This window comes from Pristiophorus japonicus, unplaced genomic scaffold, assembly GCF_044704955.1.
Source record: "Pristiophorus japonicus isolate sPriJap1 unplaced genomic scaffold, sPriJap1.hap1 HAP1_SCAFFOLD_33, whole genome shotgun sequence".
NCBI lineage: Eukaryota > Metazoa > Chordata > Chondrichthyes > Pristiophoridae > Pristiophorus > Pristiophorus japonicus.
In genome coordinates this window covers 6,488,852-6,504,231 of record NW_027253106.1, presented here as the reverse complement: position 1 = coordinate 6,504,231, position 15,380 = coordinate 6,488,852, and positions in this window count along the sequence as shown.

Genomic DNA, 15,380 nt, shown 5'->3' with positions numbered 1-15,380 from the left:
ATTTATTGTACTCTCCAGGTCAGTATTTATTGTACTCTCCAAGTCATTATTTATTGTACTCTCCAGGTCAGTATTTATTGTTCTCTCCAAAGCAGTTTTTATTCTACTCTCCAGGTCAGTATTTATTGTACTCTCCAGGTCAGTATTTATTGTTCTCTCCAGATCAGTATTTATTGTACTCTCCAGTTCAGTATTTATTGTGCTCTCCAGGTCAGTATTTATTGCCCTCTCCAGGTCAGTATTTATTGTAATCTCCAGGTCAGTACTTATTGTAATCACCAGGTCAGTATTTATTGTACTTCCAGGTCAGTATTTATTGTGCTCTCCAGGTCAGTATTTATTGTACTCTCTAGGTCAGTATTTATTGCCCACTCCAGATCAGTATTTATTGTACTCTCCAGGTCAGTATTTAGTGTACTCTCCAGGTCAGTATTTATTGTACTCTCCAGGTCAGTAGTTATTGTACTCTCCAGGTCAGTACTTATTGGACTCTCCAGGTCAGTATTTATTGTACTCTCCAGGTCAGTATTTATTACCCTCTCCAGGTCAATTTTTATGGTACTCTCCAGGTCAGTATATGTTGTACTCTCCAGGTCCCAGTTTATTGTACTCTCCAGGTTAGTATTTATTGTACTCTCCAGGTGAGTGTATATTGTACTCTCCAAATCAGTATTTATTGTTCTCTGCATGTCAGTATTTATTGTATTCACCAGGTCATTATTTATTCTACTCTCCAGGTCAGTATTAATTGCCTTCTCATGATCAGTATTTATTGTATTCTCCAGGTCCGTATTTATTTTACTCTCCAGGTCAATATTTACTGTACTCCCCAGGTCAATATTTATTGTACTCTCCAGGTCAGTATTTATTGTACTCTCCAAGTCATTATTTATTGTACTCTTCAGGTCAGTATTTATTGTACTCTCCAGGTCATTATTTATTGTACTCTCCAGTTCAGTATTTATTGTGCTCTCCAGGTCAGTATGTATTGCCCTCTCCAGGTCAGTATTTATTGTAATCTCCAGGTCAGTATTTATTGTACTTCCAGGTCAGTATTTATTGTGCTCTCCAGGTCAGTATTTATTGTACTTTCTAGGTCAGTATTTATTTCCCACTCCAGATCAGTATTTATTATACTCTCCAGGTCAGTATTTATTGTACTCTCCAGGTCAGTATTTTTTGTACTCTCCAGGTCAGTATTTATTGTACTCTCCAGGTCAGTATATATTGTACTCTCCAGGTCAGTACTTATTGGACTCTCCATGTCAGTATTTATTGTACTCTCCAGGTCAGTATATATTGTACTCTCCAAATCAGTATTTATTGTTCTCTGCATGTCAGTATTTATTGTATTCACCAGTTCATTATTTATTCTACTCTCCAGGTCAGTATTTATTGTACTATCCAGGTCAGTATTTATTGTACTCTCCAGGTCAGTATTTATTACGCTCTCCAGGTCAGTATTTATTGTACTCTCCAGCTCAGTATTTATTGTACTCTCCAGGTCAGTATTTATTGTACTCTCCATGTCAGTATTTATTGTACTCTCCAGGGCAGTATTTAATGTACAGTCCATGTCAGTATTTATTGCCCTATCCAAGTCAGTATTTAATGTACTCTCCAGGTCAGTATTTATTGTACTCTGCAGGTTAGTATGTATTGCCCTCTCCAGGTTAGTATTTATTTTACTCCAAGGTCAGTATTGTTTGTACTCTCCAGGTCAGTATTTATTACCATCTCCAGGTCAGTATTTATTGTACTCTCCAGGTCAGTATTTATAGTACTCTCCAGATCAGTATGTATTGTACTCTACAGGTCAATATTTATTGTACTCTCCAATTCAGTATTTATTGCCCTCTCCAGGACAGTAATTATTGTACTCTCCAGTTCAGTATTTATTGTAGTCTCCAGGTCAGTATTTATTGCCTTCTCATGGTCAGTATTTATTGTATTCTCCAGGTCAGTATTTGTTGTTCTCTCCAGGTCAGAGTTTATTGTACTCTCCAGGTTAGTATTTATTGTACTCTCCAGGTCAGTATTTATTGTACGCTCCAAATCAGTATATATTGTTCTCTGCATGTCAGTATTTATTGTATTCACCAGGTCATTTTTTATTCTACTCTCCAGGTCAGTATTTATTGCCTTCTCATGATCAGTATTTATTGTATTCTCCAGGTCAGTATTTATTTTACTCTCCAGGTCAGTATTTATTGTTCTCTCCAGTTCAGTATTTATTGTGCTCTCCAGGTCATTATGTATTGCCCTCTGCAGGTCAGTATTTATTGTAATCTCCAGGTCACTATTTATTGTAATCTCCAGGTCAGTATTTATTATACTTCCAGGTCAGTATTTATTGTGCTCTCCAGGTCAGTATTTATTGTACTCTCCAAATCAGTATTTATTGCCCACTCCAGATCAGTATTAATTATACTCTCCAGGTCAGTATTTATTGTACTCTCCAGGTTAGTATTTATTGGACTCTCCAGGTCAGTATTTATTGTACTCTCCAGGTCAGTATTTATTACCCTCTCCAGGTCAATTTTTATGTTACTCTCCAGGTCAGTATTTGTTGTTCTCTCCAGGTCAGTGTTTATTGTACTCTCCAGGTTAGTATTTATTGTACTCTCCAGGTCAGTATTTATTGTACTCTCCAAATCAGTATTTATTGTTCTCTGCATGTCAGTATTTATTGTATTCACCAGGTCATTATTTATTCTACTCTCCAGGTCAGTATTTATTGCACTCTCCAGGTCAGTATTTATTGTACTCTCCAGGTCAGTATTTATTACCCTCTCCAGGTCAGTATTTATTGTACTCTCCAGCTCAGTATTTATTGTACTCTCCAGGTCAGTATTTACTGTACTCTCCAGAGCAGTATTTATTCTACTCTCCAAGTCACTATTTATTGTACTGTCCAGTTCAGTATTTATTGCCCTCTCCAGGTCAGTAATTATTGTACTCTCCATGTCAGTATTTATTGTAGTCTCCAGGTCAGTATTTATTGCCTTCTCATGGTCAGTATTTATTGTATTCTCCAGGTCAGTATTTATTTTACTCTCCAGGTCAGTATTTACTGTACTCCCCAGGTCAATATTTATTGTACTCTCCAGGTCAGTATTTATTGTACTCTGCAAGTCATTTTTTATTGTACTCTTCAGGTCAGTAGTTATTGTACTCTCCAGGTCAGTATTTATTGTACTCTCCAGGTCAGTATTTATTGTTCTCTCCAGATCAGTATTTATTGTACTCTCCAGTTCAGTATTTATTGTGCGCTCCAGGTCAGTATGTATTGCCCTCTCCAGGTCAGTATTTATTGTAATCTCCAGGTCAGTATTTATTGTAATCTCCAGGTCAGTATTTATTGTACTTCCAGGTCAGTATTTATTGTGCTCTCCAGGTCAGTATTTATTGTAAACTCTAGGTCAGTATTTATTACCCTCTCCAGATCAATTTTTATGGTACTCTCCAGTTCAGTGTTTATTGTACTCTCCAGGTCAGTATTTATTGTACTCTCCAGGTCAGTATTTATTGTACTCTCCAGGTCAGCACTTATTGGACTCTCCAGGTCAGTATTTATTGTACTCTCCAGGTCAGTATTTATTACCCTCTCCAGGTCAATTTTTATGGTACTCTCCAGGTCAGTATTTGTTGTTCTCTCCAGGTCACAGTTTATTGTACTCTCCAGGTTAGTATTTATTGTACTCTCCAGGTCAGTATATATTGTACTCTCCAAATCAGTATTTTTTGTTCTCTGCATGTCAGTATTTATTGTATTCACCAGGTCATTATTTATTCTACTCTCCAGGTCAGTATTAATTGCCTTCTCATGATCAGTATTTATTTTATTCTCCAGGTCAGTATTTATTTTACTCTCCAGGTCAATATTTTCTGTACTCCCCAGGTCAATATTTATTGTACTCTCCAGGTCAGTATTTATTGTACTCTCCAAGTCATTATTTATTGTACTCTTCAGGTCAGTATTTATTGTACTCTCCAGGTCAGTATTTATTGTACTCTCCAGTTCAGTATTTATTGTGCTCTCCAGGTCAGTATGTATTGCCCTCTCCAGGTCAGTATTTATTGTAATCTCCAGGTCAGTATTTATTGTACTTCCAGGTCAGTATTTATTGTGCTCTCCAGGTCAGTATTTATTGTACTTTCTAGGTCAGTATTTATTGCCCACTCCAAATCAGTATTTATTATACTCTCCAGGTCAGTATCTATTGTACTCTCCAGGTCAGTATTTTTTGTACTCTCCAGGTCAGTATTTATTGTACTCTCCAGGTCAGTATTTATTGTACTCTCCAGGTCAGTACTTATTGGACTCTCCAGGTCAGTATTTATTGTACTCTCCAGGTCAGTATTTATTGTACTCTCCAAATCAGTATTTATTGTTCTCTGCATGTCAGTATTTATTGTATTCACCAGTTCATTATTTATTCTACTCTCCAGGTCAGTATTTATTGTACTATCCAGGTCAGTATTTATTGTACTCTCCAGGTCAGTATTTATTACGCTCTCCAGGTCAGTATTTATTGTACTCTCCAGCTCAGTATTTATTGTACTCTCCAGGTCAGTATTTATTGTACTCTCCATGTCAGTATTTATTGTACTCTCCAGGGCAGTATTTAATGTACAGTCCATGTCAGTATTTATTGCCCTATCCAATTCAGTATTTATTGTACTCTCCAGGTCAGTATTTATTGTACTCTGCAGGTTAGTATGTATTGCCCTCTCCAGGTTAGTATTTATTTTACTCCAAGGTCAGTATTGTTTGTACTCTCCAGGTCAGTATTTATTACCCTCTCCAGATCAATTTTTATGGTACTCTCCAGTTCAGTGTTTATTGTACTCTCCAGGTCAGTATTTATTGTACTCTCCAGGTCAGTATTTATTGTACTCTCCAGGTCAGCACTTATTGGACTCTCCAGGTCAGTATTTATTGTACTCTCCAGGTCAGTATTTATTACCCTCTCCAGGTCAATTTTTATGGTACTCTCCAGGTCAGTATTTGTTGTTCTCTCCAGGTCACAGTTTATTGTACTCTCCAGGTTAGTATTTATTGTACTCTCCAGGTCAGTATATATTGTACTCTCCAAATCAGTATTTTTTGTTCTCTGCATGTCAGTATTTATTGTATTCACCAGGTCATTATTTATTCTACTCTCCAGGTCAGTATTAATTGCCTTCTCATGATCAGTATTTATTTTATTCTCCAGGTCAGTATTTATTTTACTCTCCAGGTCAATATTTTCTGTACTCCCCAGGTCAATATTTATTGTACTCTCCAGGTCAGTATTTATTGTACTCTCCAAGTCATTATTTATTGTACTCTTCAGGTCAGTATTTATTGTACTCTCCAGGTCAGTATTTATTGTACTCTCCAGTTCAGTATTTATTGTGCTCTCCAGGTCAGTATGTATTGCCCTCTCCAGGTCAGTATTTATTGTAATCTCCAGGTCAGTATTTATTGTACTTCCAGGTCAGTATTTATTGTGCTCTCCAGGTCAGTATTTATTGTACTTTCTAGGTCAGTATTTATTGCCCACTCCAAATCAGTATTTATTATACTCTCCAGGTCAGTATCTATTGTACTCTCCAGGTCAGTATTTTTTGTACTCTCCAGGTCAGTGTTTATTGTACTCTCCAGGTCAGTATTTATTGTACTCTCCAGGTCAGTACTTATTGGACTCTCCAGGTCAGTATTTATTGTACTCTCCAGGTCAGTATTTATTGTACTCTCCAAATCAGTATTTATTGTTCTCTGCATGTCAGTATTTATTGTATTCACCAGTTCATTATTTATTCTACTCTCCAGGTCAGTATTTATTGTACTATCCAGGTCAGTATTTATTGTACTCTCCAGGTCAGTATTTATTACGCTCTCCAGGTCAGTATTTATTGTACTCTCCAGCTCAGTATTTATTGTACTCTCCAGGTCAGTATTTATTGTACTCTCCATGTCAGTATTTATTGTACTCTCCAGGGCAGTATTTAATGTACAGTCCATGTCAGTATTTATTGCCCTATCCAATTCAGTATTTATTGTACTCTCCAGGTCAGTATTTATTGTATTCTGCAGGTTAGTATGTATTGCCCTCTCCAGGTTAGTATTTATTTTACTCCAAGGTCAGTATTGTTTGTACTCTCCAGGTCAGTATTTATTACCCTCTCCAGGTCAGTATTTATTGTACTCTCCAGGTCAGTATTTATAGTACTCTCCAGATCAGTATGTATTGTACTCTCCAGGTCAATATTTATTGTACTCTCCAATTCAGTATTTATTGCCCTCTCCAGGACAGTAATTATTGTACTCTCCAGGTCAGTATTTATTGTAGTCTCCAGGTCAGTATTTATTGCCTTCTCATGGTCAGTATTTATTGTATTCTCCAGGTCAGTATTTGTTGTTCTCTCCAGGTCAGAGTTTATTGTACTCTCCAGGTTAGTATTTATTGTACTCTCCAGGTCAGTATTTATTGTACGCTCCAAATCAGTATTTATTGTTCTCTGCATGTCAGTATTTATTGTATTCACCAGGTCATTATTTATTCTACTCTCCAGGTCAGTATTTATTGCCTTCTCATGATCAGTATTTATTGTATTCTCCAGGTCAGTATTTATTTTACTCTCCAGGTCAGTATTTATTGTTCTCTCCAGTTCAGTATTTATTGTGCTCTCCAGGTCATTATGTATTGCCCTCTCCAGGTCAGTATTTATTGTAATCTCCAGGTCAGTATTTATTGTAATCTCCAGGTCAGTATTTATTATACTTCCAGGTCAGTATTTATTGTGCTCTCCAGGTCAGTATTTATTGTACTCTCTAGGTCAGTATTTATTGCCCACTCCAGATCAGTATTAATTATACTCTCCAGGTCAGTATTTATTGTACTCTCCAGGTCAGTATTTATTGTACTCTCCAGGTTAGTATTTATTGTACTCTCCCGGTCAGTACTTATTGGACTCTCCAGGTCAGTATTTATTGTACTCTCCAGGTCAGTATTTATTACCCTCTCCAGGTCAATTTTTATGTTACTCTCCAGGTCAGTATTTGTTGTTCTCTCCAGGTCAGTGTTTATTGTACTCTCCAGGTTAGTATTTATTGTACTCTCCAGGTCAGTATTTATTGTACTCTCCAAATCAGTATTTATTGTTCTCTGCATGTCAGTATCTTTTGTATTCACCAGGACATTATTTATTCTACTCTCCAGGTCAGTATTTATTGCACTCTCCAGGTCAGTATTTATTGTACTCTCCAGGTCAGTATTTATTACCCTCTCCAGGTCAGTATTTATTGTACTCTCCAGCTCAATATTTATTGTACTCTCCAGGTCAGTATTTACTGTACTCTCCAGAGCAGTATTTATTCTACGCTCCAAGTCATATTTATTGTACTGTCCAGTTCAGTATTTATTGCCCTCTCCAGGTCAGTAATTATTGTACTCTCCATGTCAGTATTTATTGTAGTCTCCAGGTCAGTATTTATTGCCTTCTCATGGTCAGTATTTATTGTATTCTCCAGGCCAGTATTTATTTTACTCTCCAGGTCAGTATTTACTGTACTCCCCAGGTCAATATTTATTGTACTCTCCAGGTCAGTATTTATTGTACTCTCCAAGTCATTTTTTATTGTACTCTTCAGGTCAGTATTTATTGTACTCTCCAGGTCAGTATTTATTGTACTCTCCAGGTCAGTATTTATTGTTCTCTCCAGATCAGTATTTATTGTACTCTCCAGTTCAGTATTTATTGTGCGCTCCAGGTCAGTATGTATTGCCCTCTCCAGGTCAGTATTTATCGTAATCTCCAGGTCAGTATTTATTGTAATCTCCAGTTCAGTATTTATTGTACTTCCAGGTCAGTATTTATTGTGCTCTCCAGGTCAGTATTTATTGTACACTCTAGGTCAGTATTTATTGCCCACTCCAGATCAGTTTTTATTGTACTCTCCAGGTCAGTATTTATTGTACTCTCCAGATAAGTATTTATTACCTTCTCCAGATCAATTTTTATGGTACTCTCCATGTCAGTATTTATTGTACTCTCCAGGGCAGTATTTAATGTACTGTCCAGGTCAGTATTTATTGCCCTATCCAAGTGAGTATTTATTGTACTCTCCAGGTCAGTATTTATTGTACTCTGCAGGTTAGTATTTATTGCCTTCTCATGGTCAGTATTTATTGTATTAACCAGGTCAGTATTTATTACCCTCTCCAGGTCAGTATTTATTGTACTCTCCAGGTCAGTATTTATTGTACTCTCCAGATCAGTATGTATTGTACTCTCCAGGTCAATATTTATTGTACTCTCCAATTCAGTATTTATTGTACTCTCCAATTCAGTATTTATTGCCCTCTCCAGGTCAGTAATTATTGTACTCTCCAAGTCAGTTTTTATTGTCGTCTCCAGGTCAGTATTTATTGCCTTCTCATGGTCAGTATTTATTGTATTCTCCAGGTCAGTATTTATTTTACTCTCCAGGTCAGTATTTAATGTACTCCCCAGGTCAATATTTATTGTACTCTCCAGGTCAGTATTTATTGTACTCTCCAAGTCATTATTTATTGTACTCTTCAGGTCAGTATTTATTGCCCTCTCCAGGTCAGTATTTATTTTAATCTCCAGGTCAGTACTTATTGGACTCTCCAGGTCAGTATTTATAGTACTCTCCAGGTCAGTATTTCTTACCCTCTCCAGGTCAATTTTTATGGTACTCTCCAGGTCAGTATTTGTTGTTCTCTCCAGGTCAGTGTTTATTGTACTCTCCAGGTCAGTATTTATTGTCGTCTCCAGGTCAGTATTTATTGCCTTCTCATGGTCAGTATTTATTGTATTCTCCAGGTCAGTATTTATTGTGCTCTCCAGGTCAGTATTTATTGTACACTCTAGGTCAGTATTTATTGCCCACTCCAGATCAGTTTTTATTGTACTCTCCTGGTCAGTATTTATTGTACTCTCCAGGTCAGTATTTATTGTACTCTCCCGGTCAGTATTTATTGTACTCACCATGTCAGTACTTATTGGACTCTCCAGGTCAGTATTTATAGTACTCTCCAGGTCAGTATTTCTTACCCTCTCCAGGTCAATTTTTATGGTACTCTCCAGGTCAGTATTTGTTGTTCTCTCCAGGTCAGTGTTTATTGTACTCTCCAGGTCAGTATTTATTGTACTCTCCAAATCAGTATTTATTGTTCTCTGCATGTCAGTATTTATTGTATTCACCAGGTCATTATTTATTCTACTCTCCAGGTCAGTATTTATTGCACTCTCCAGGTCAGTATTTATTGTACTCTCCAGGTCAGTATTTATTACGCTCTCCAGGTCAGTATTTATTGTACTCTCCAGCTCAGTATTTATTGTACTCTCCAGGTCAGTATTTATTGTACTCTCCATGTCAGTATTTATTGTACTCTCCAGGGCAGCATATAATGTACTCTGCAGGTTAGTATTTATTGCCCTCTCCAGGTTAGTATTTATTTTACTTCAAGGTCAGTATTTTTTGTACTCTCCAGGTCAGTATTTATTACCCTCTCCAGGTCAGTATTTATTGTACTCTCCAGGTCAGTATTTATTGTAGTCTCCAGGTCAGTATTTATTGCCTTCTCATAGTCAGTATTTATTGTATTCTCCAGGTCAGTATTTATTTTACTCTCCAGGCCAGTATTTACTGTACTCCCCAGGTCAGTATTTATTGTACTCTCCAGGTCAGTATTTAGTGTACTCTCCAGGTCAGTATTTATTGTACTCTCCAGGTCAGTATTTATTGTACTCTCCAGGTCAGTATTTATTGTACTCTCCAGGTCAGTATTTATTACCCTCTCCAGGTCAATTTTTATGGTACTCTCCAGGTCAGTATTTGTTGTTCTCTCCAGGTCACAGTTTATTGTACTCTCCAGGTTAGTATTTATTGTACTCTCCAGGTCAGTATATATTGTACTCTCCAAATCAGTATTTATTGTTCTCTGCATGTCAGTATTTATTGTATTCACCAGGTCATTATTTATTCTACTCTCCAGGTCAGTATTAATTGCCTTCTCATGATCAGTATTTATTGTATTCTCCAGGTCAGTATTTATTTTACTCTCCAGGTCAGTATTTACTGTACTCCCCAGGTCAATATTTATTGTAATCTCCAGGTCAGTATTTATTGTGCTCTCCAAGTCATTATTTATTGTACTCTTCAGGTCAGTATTTGTTGTCATCTCCAGGTCAGTATTTATTGTACTTCCAGGTCAGTATTTATTGTACTCTCCAGGTCAGTATTTATTGTACTTTCGAGGTCAATATTTATTGCCCACTCCAGATCAGTATTTATTATACTCTCCAGGTCAGTATTTATTGTACTCTCCAGGTCAGTATTTTTTGTACTCTCCAGGTCAGTATTTATTGTACTCTCCAGGTCAGTATTTATTGTACTCTCCAGGTCAGTACTTATTTGACTCTCCAGGTCAGTATTTATTGTACTCTCCAGGTCAGTATTTATTGTACTCTCCAAATCAGTATTTATTGTTCTCTGCATGTCAGTATTTATGGTATTCACCAGGTCATTATTTATTCTACTCTCCAGGTCAGTATTTATTGCACTCTCCAGGTCAGTATTTATTGTACTCTCCAGGTCAGTATTTATTACGCTCTCCAGGTCAGTATTTATTGTACTCTCCAGCTCAGTATTTATTGTACTCTCCAGGTCAGTATTTATTGTACTCTCCATGTCAGTATTTATTGTACTCTCCAGGGCAGTATTTAATGTACAGTCCATGTCAGTATTTATTGCCCTATCCAAGTCAGTATTTATTGTACTCTCCAGGTCAGTATTTATTGTACTCTGCAGGTTAGTATGTATTGCCCTATCCAGGTTAGTATTTATTTTATTCCAAGGTCAGTATTGTTTGTACTCTCCAGGTCAGTATTTATTACCCTCTCCAGGTCAGTATTTATTGTAAGCTCCAAATCAGTATTTATTGTTCTCTGCATGTCAGTATTTATTGTATTCACCAGGTCATTATTTATTCTACTCTCCAGGTCAGTATTTATTGCCTTCTCATGATCAGTATTTATTGTATTCTCCAGGTCAGGATTTATTTTACTCTCCAGGTCAGTATTTATTGTTCTCTCCAGTTCAGTATTTATTGTGCTCTCCAGGTCATTATGTATTGCCCTCTCCAGGTCAGTATTTATTGTAATCTCCAGTTCAGTATTTATTGTAATCTCCAGGTCAGTATTTAATATACTTCCAGGTCAGTATTTATTGTGCTCTCCAGGTCAGTATTTATTGTACTCTCTAGGTCAGTATTTATTGCCCACTCCAGATCTGTATTAATTATACTCTCCAGGTCAGTATTTATTGTACTCTCCAGGTCAGTATTTATTGTACTCTCCAGGTTAGTATTTATTGTACTCTCCAGGTCAGGACTTATTGGACTCTCCAGGTCAGTATTTATTGTCCTCTCCAGGTCAGTATTTATTACCCTCTCCAGGTCAATTTTTATGTTACTCTCCAGGTCAGTATTTGTTGTTCTCTCCAGGTCAGTGTTTATTGTACTCTCCAGGTTAGTATTTATTGTACTCTCCAGGTCAGTATTTATTGTACGCTCCAAATCAGTATTTATTGTTCTCTGCATGTCAGTATTTATTGTATTCACCAGGACATTATTTATTCTACTCTCCAGGTCAGTATTTATTGCACTCTCCAGGTCAGTATTTATTGTACTCTCCAGGTCAGTATTTATTACCCTCTCCAGGTCAGTATTTATTGTACTCTCCAGCTCAGTATTTATTGTACTTTCCAGGTCAGTATTTACTGTCCTCTCCAGAGCAGTATTTATTCTACTCTCCAAGTCACTATTTATTGTACTGTCCAGTTCAGTATTTATTGCCCTCTCCAGGTCAGTAATTATTGTACTCTCCATGTCAGTATTTATTGTAGTCTCCAGGTCAGTATTTATTGCCTTCTCATGGTCAGTATTTATTGTATTCTCCAGGTCAGTATTTATTTTACTCTCCAGGTCAGTATTTACTGTACTCCCCAGGTCAATATTTATTGTACTCTCCAGGTCAGTATTTATTGTACTCTCCAAGTCATTTTATATTGTACTCTCCAGGTCAGTATTTATTGTTCTCTCCAGATCAGTATTTATTGTACTCTCCAGTTCAGTATTTATTGTGCGCTCCAGGTCAGTATGTATTGCCCTCTCCAGGTCAGTATTTATTGTAATCTCCAGGTCAGTATTTATTGTAATCTCCAGGTCAGTATTTATTGTACTTTCAGGTCAGTATTTATTGTGCTCTCCAGGTCAGTATTTATTGCCCACTCCAGATCAGTTTTTATTGTACTCTCCAGGTCAGTATTTATTGTACTCTCCAGATGAGTATTTATTGTTCTCTCCAGATCAGTATTTATTGTACTCTCCAGTTCAGTATTTATTGTACTCTCCAGGTCAGTATTTATTGTACTCTCCAGGTCAGTATTTATTGTTCTCTCCAGATCAGTATTTATTGTACTCTCCAGTTCAGTATTTATTGTGCGCTCCAGGTCAGTATGTATTGCCCTCTCCAGGTCAGTATTTATTGTACTTCCAGGTCAGTATTTATTGTGCTCTCCAGGTCAGTATTTATTGTACACTCTAGGGCAGTATTTATTGCCCACTCCAGATCAGTTTTTATTGTACTCTCCAGGTCAGTATTTATTGTACTCTCCAGATAAGTATTTATTACCCTCTCCAGGTCAATATTTATTGCCCTATCCAAGTGAGTATTTATTGTACTCTCCAGGTCAGTATTTATTGTACTCTGCAGGTTAGTATTTATTGCCCTCTCCAGTTTAGTATTTATTTTACTCCAAGGTCAGTATTTTTTGTACTCTCCAGGTCAGTATTTATTACCCTCTCCAGGTCAATATTTATTGTACTCTCCAGGTCAGTATTTATAGTACTCTCCAGATCAGTATTTATTGTGCTCTCCAGGTCAGTATTTATTGTACTCTCCAATTCAGTATTTATTGCCCTCTCCAGGTCAGTAGTTATTGTACTCTCCAGGTCAGTATTTATTGTCGTCTCCAGGTCAGTATTTATTGCCTTCTCATGGTCAGTATTTATTGTATTCTCCAGATCAGTATTTATTTTACTCTCCAGGTCAGTATTTAATGTACTCCCCAGGTCAATATTTATTGTACTCTCCAGGTCAGTATTTATTGTACTTTCCAGGTCAGTATTTATTGTACTCTCCAGGTCAGTATTTATTACGCTCTCCAGGTCAGTATTTATTGTACTCTCCAGCTCAGTATTTATTGTACTCTCCAGGTCAGTATTTATTGTACTCTCCATGTCAGTATTTATTGTACTCTCCAGGGCAGTATTTAATGTACAGTCCATGTCAGTATTTATTGCCCTATCCAAGTCAGTATTTATTGTACTCTCCAGGTCAGTATTTATTGTACTCTGCAGGTTAGTATGTATTGCCCTCTCCAGGTTAGTATTTATTTTACTCCAAGGTCAGTATTGTTTGTACTCTCCAGGTCAGTATTTATTACCCTCTCCAGGTCAGTATTTATTGTACTCTCCAGGTCAGTATTTATAGTACTCTCCAGATCAGTATGTATTGTACTCTCCAGGTCAATATTTATTGAAATCTCCAATTCAGTATTTATTGCCCTCTCCAATTCAGTATTTATTGCCCTCTCCAGGTCAGTATTTATTGTCGTCTCCAGGTCAGTATTTATTGCCTTCTCATGGTCAGTATTTATTGTATTCTCCAGGTCAGTATTTATTTTACTCTCCAGGTCAGTATTTAATGTACTCCCCAGGTCAATATTTATTGTACTCTCCAGGTCAATATTTATTGTACTCTCCAAGTCATTATTTATTGTACTCTTCAGGTCAGTATTTATTGCCCTCTCCAGGTCAGTATTTATTGTAATCTCCAGGTCAGTGTTTATTTTAATCTCCAGGTCAGTATTTATTTTACTTCCAGGTCAGTATTTATTGTGCTCTCCAGGTCAGTATTTATTGTACACTCTAGGTCAGTATTTATTGCCCACTCCAGATCAGTTTTTATTGTACTCTCCAGGTCAGTATTTATTGTACTCTCCAGGTCAGTATTTATTGTACTCTCCCGGTCAGTATTTATTGTACTCTCCAGGTCAGTACTTATTGGACTCTCCAGGTCAGTATTTATAGTACTCTCCAGGTCAGTATTTATTACCCTCTCCAGGTCAATTTTTATGGTACTCTCCAGGTCAGTATTTGTTGTTCTCTCCAGGTCAGTGTTTATTGTACTCTCCAGGTCAGTATTTATTGTACTCTCCAAATCAGTATTTATTGTTCTCTGCATGTCAGTATTTATTGTATTCACCAGGTCATTATTTATTCTACTCTCCAGGTCAGTATTTATTGCACTCTCCAGGTCAGTATTTATTGTACTCTCCAGGTCAGTATTTATTACGCTCTCCAGGTCAGTATTTATTGTACTCTCCAGGTCAGTATTTATTGTACTCTCCAGGGCAGTATTTAATGTACTCTGCAGGTTAGTATTTATTGCCCTCTCCAGGTTAGTATTTATTTTACTCCAAGGTCAGTATTTTTTGTACTCTCCAGGTCAGTATTTTTTACCCTCTCCAGGTCAGTATTTATGGTTCTCTCCAGGTGAGTATTTATTTTACTCTCCAGATCAGTATTTATTGTACTCTCCAGGTCAGTATTTATTGCCTTCTCATGATCAGTATTTCTTGTATTCTCCAGGTCAGTATTTATTTTACTCTCCAGGTCAGTATTTACTGTACTCGCCAGGTCAATATTTATTGTACTCTCCAGGTCAGTATTTATTGTACTCTCCAAGTCATTATTTATTGTACTCTCCAGGTCAGTATTTATTGTTCTCTCCAAAGCAGTTTTTATTGTACTCTCCAGGTCAGTATTTATTGTACTCTCCAGGTCAGTATTTAATTTTCTCTCAGGGTCAGTATTTATTGTACTCTTCAGTTCAGTATTTATTGTGCTCTCCAGGTCAGTATTTATTGCCCTCTCCAGGTCAGTATTTATTGTAATCTCCAGGTCAGTACTTATTGTAATCTCCAGGTGAGTATTTATTGTACTCTCCTGGTCAGTATTTATTGTACTGTCCAGATGAGTATTTATTACCCTCTCCAGATCAATTTTTATGGTACTCTCCAGGTCAGTATTTGTTGTTCTCTCCAGGTCAGAGTTTATTGTACTCTCCAGGTTAGTATTTATTGTACTCTCCAGGTCAGTATTTAATGTACTCTCCAAATCAGTATTTATTGTTCTCTGCATGTCAGTATTTATTGTATTCACCAGGTCATTATTTATTCTACTCTCCAGGTCAGTATTTATTGCCTTCTCATGATCAGTATTTATTGTATTCTCCAG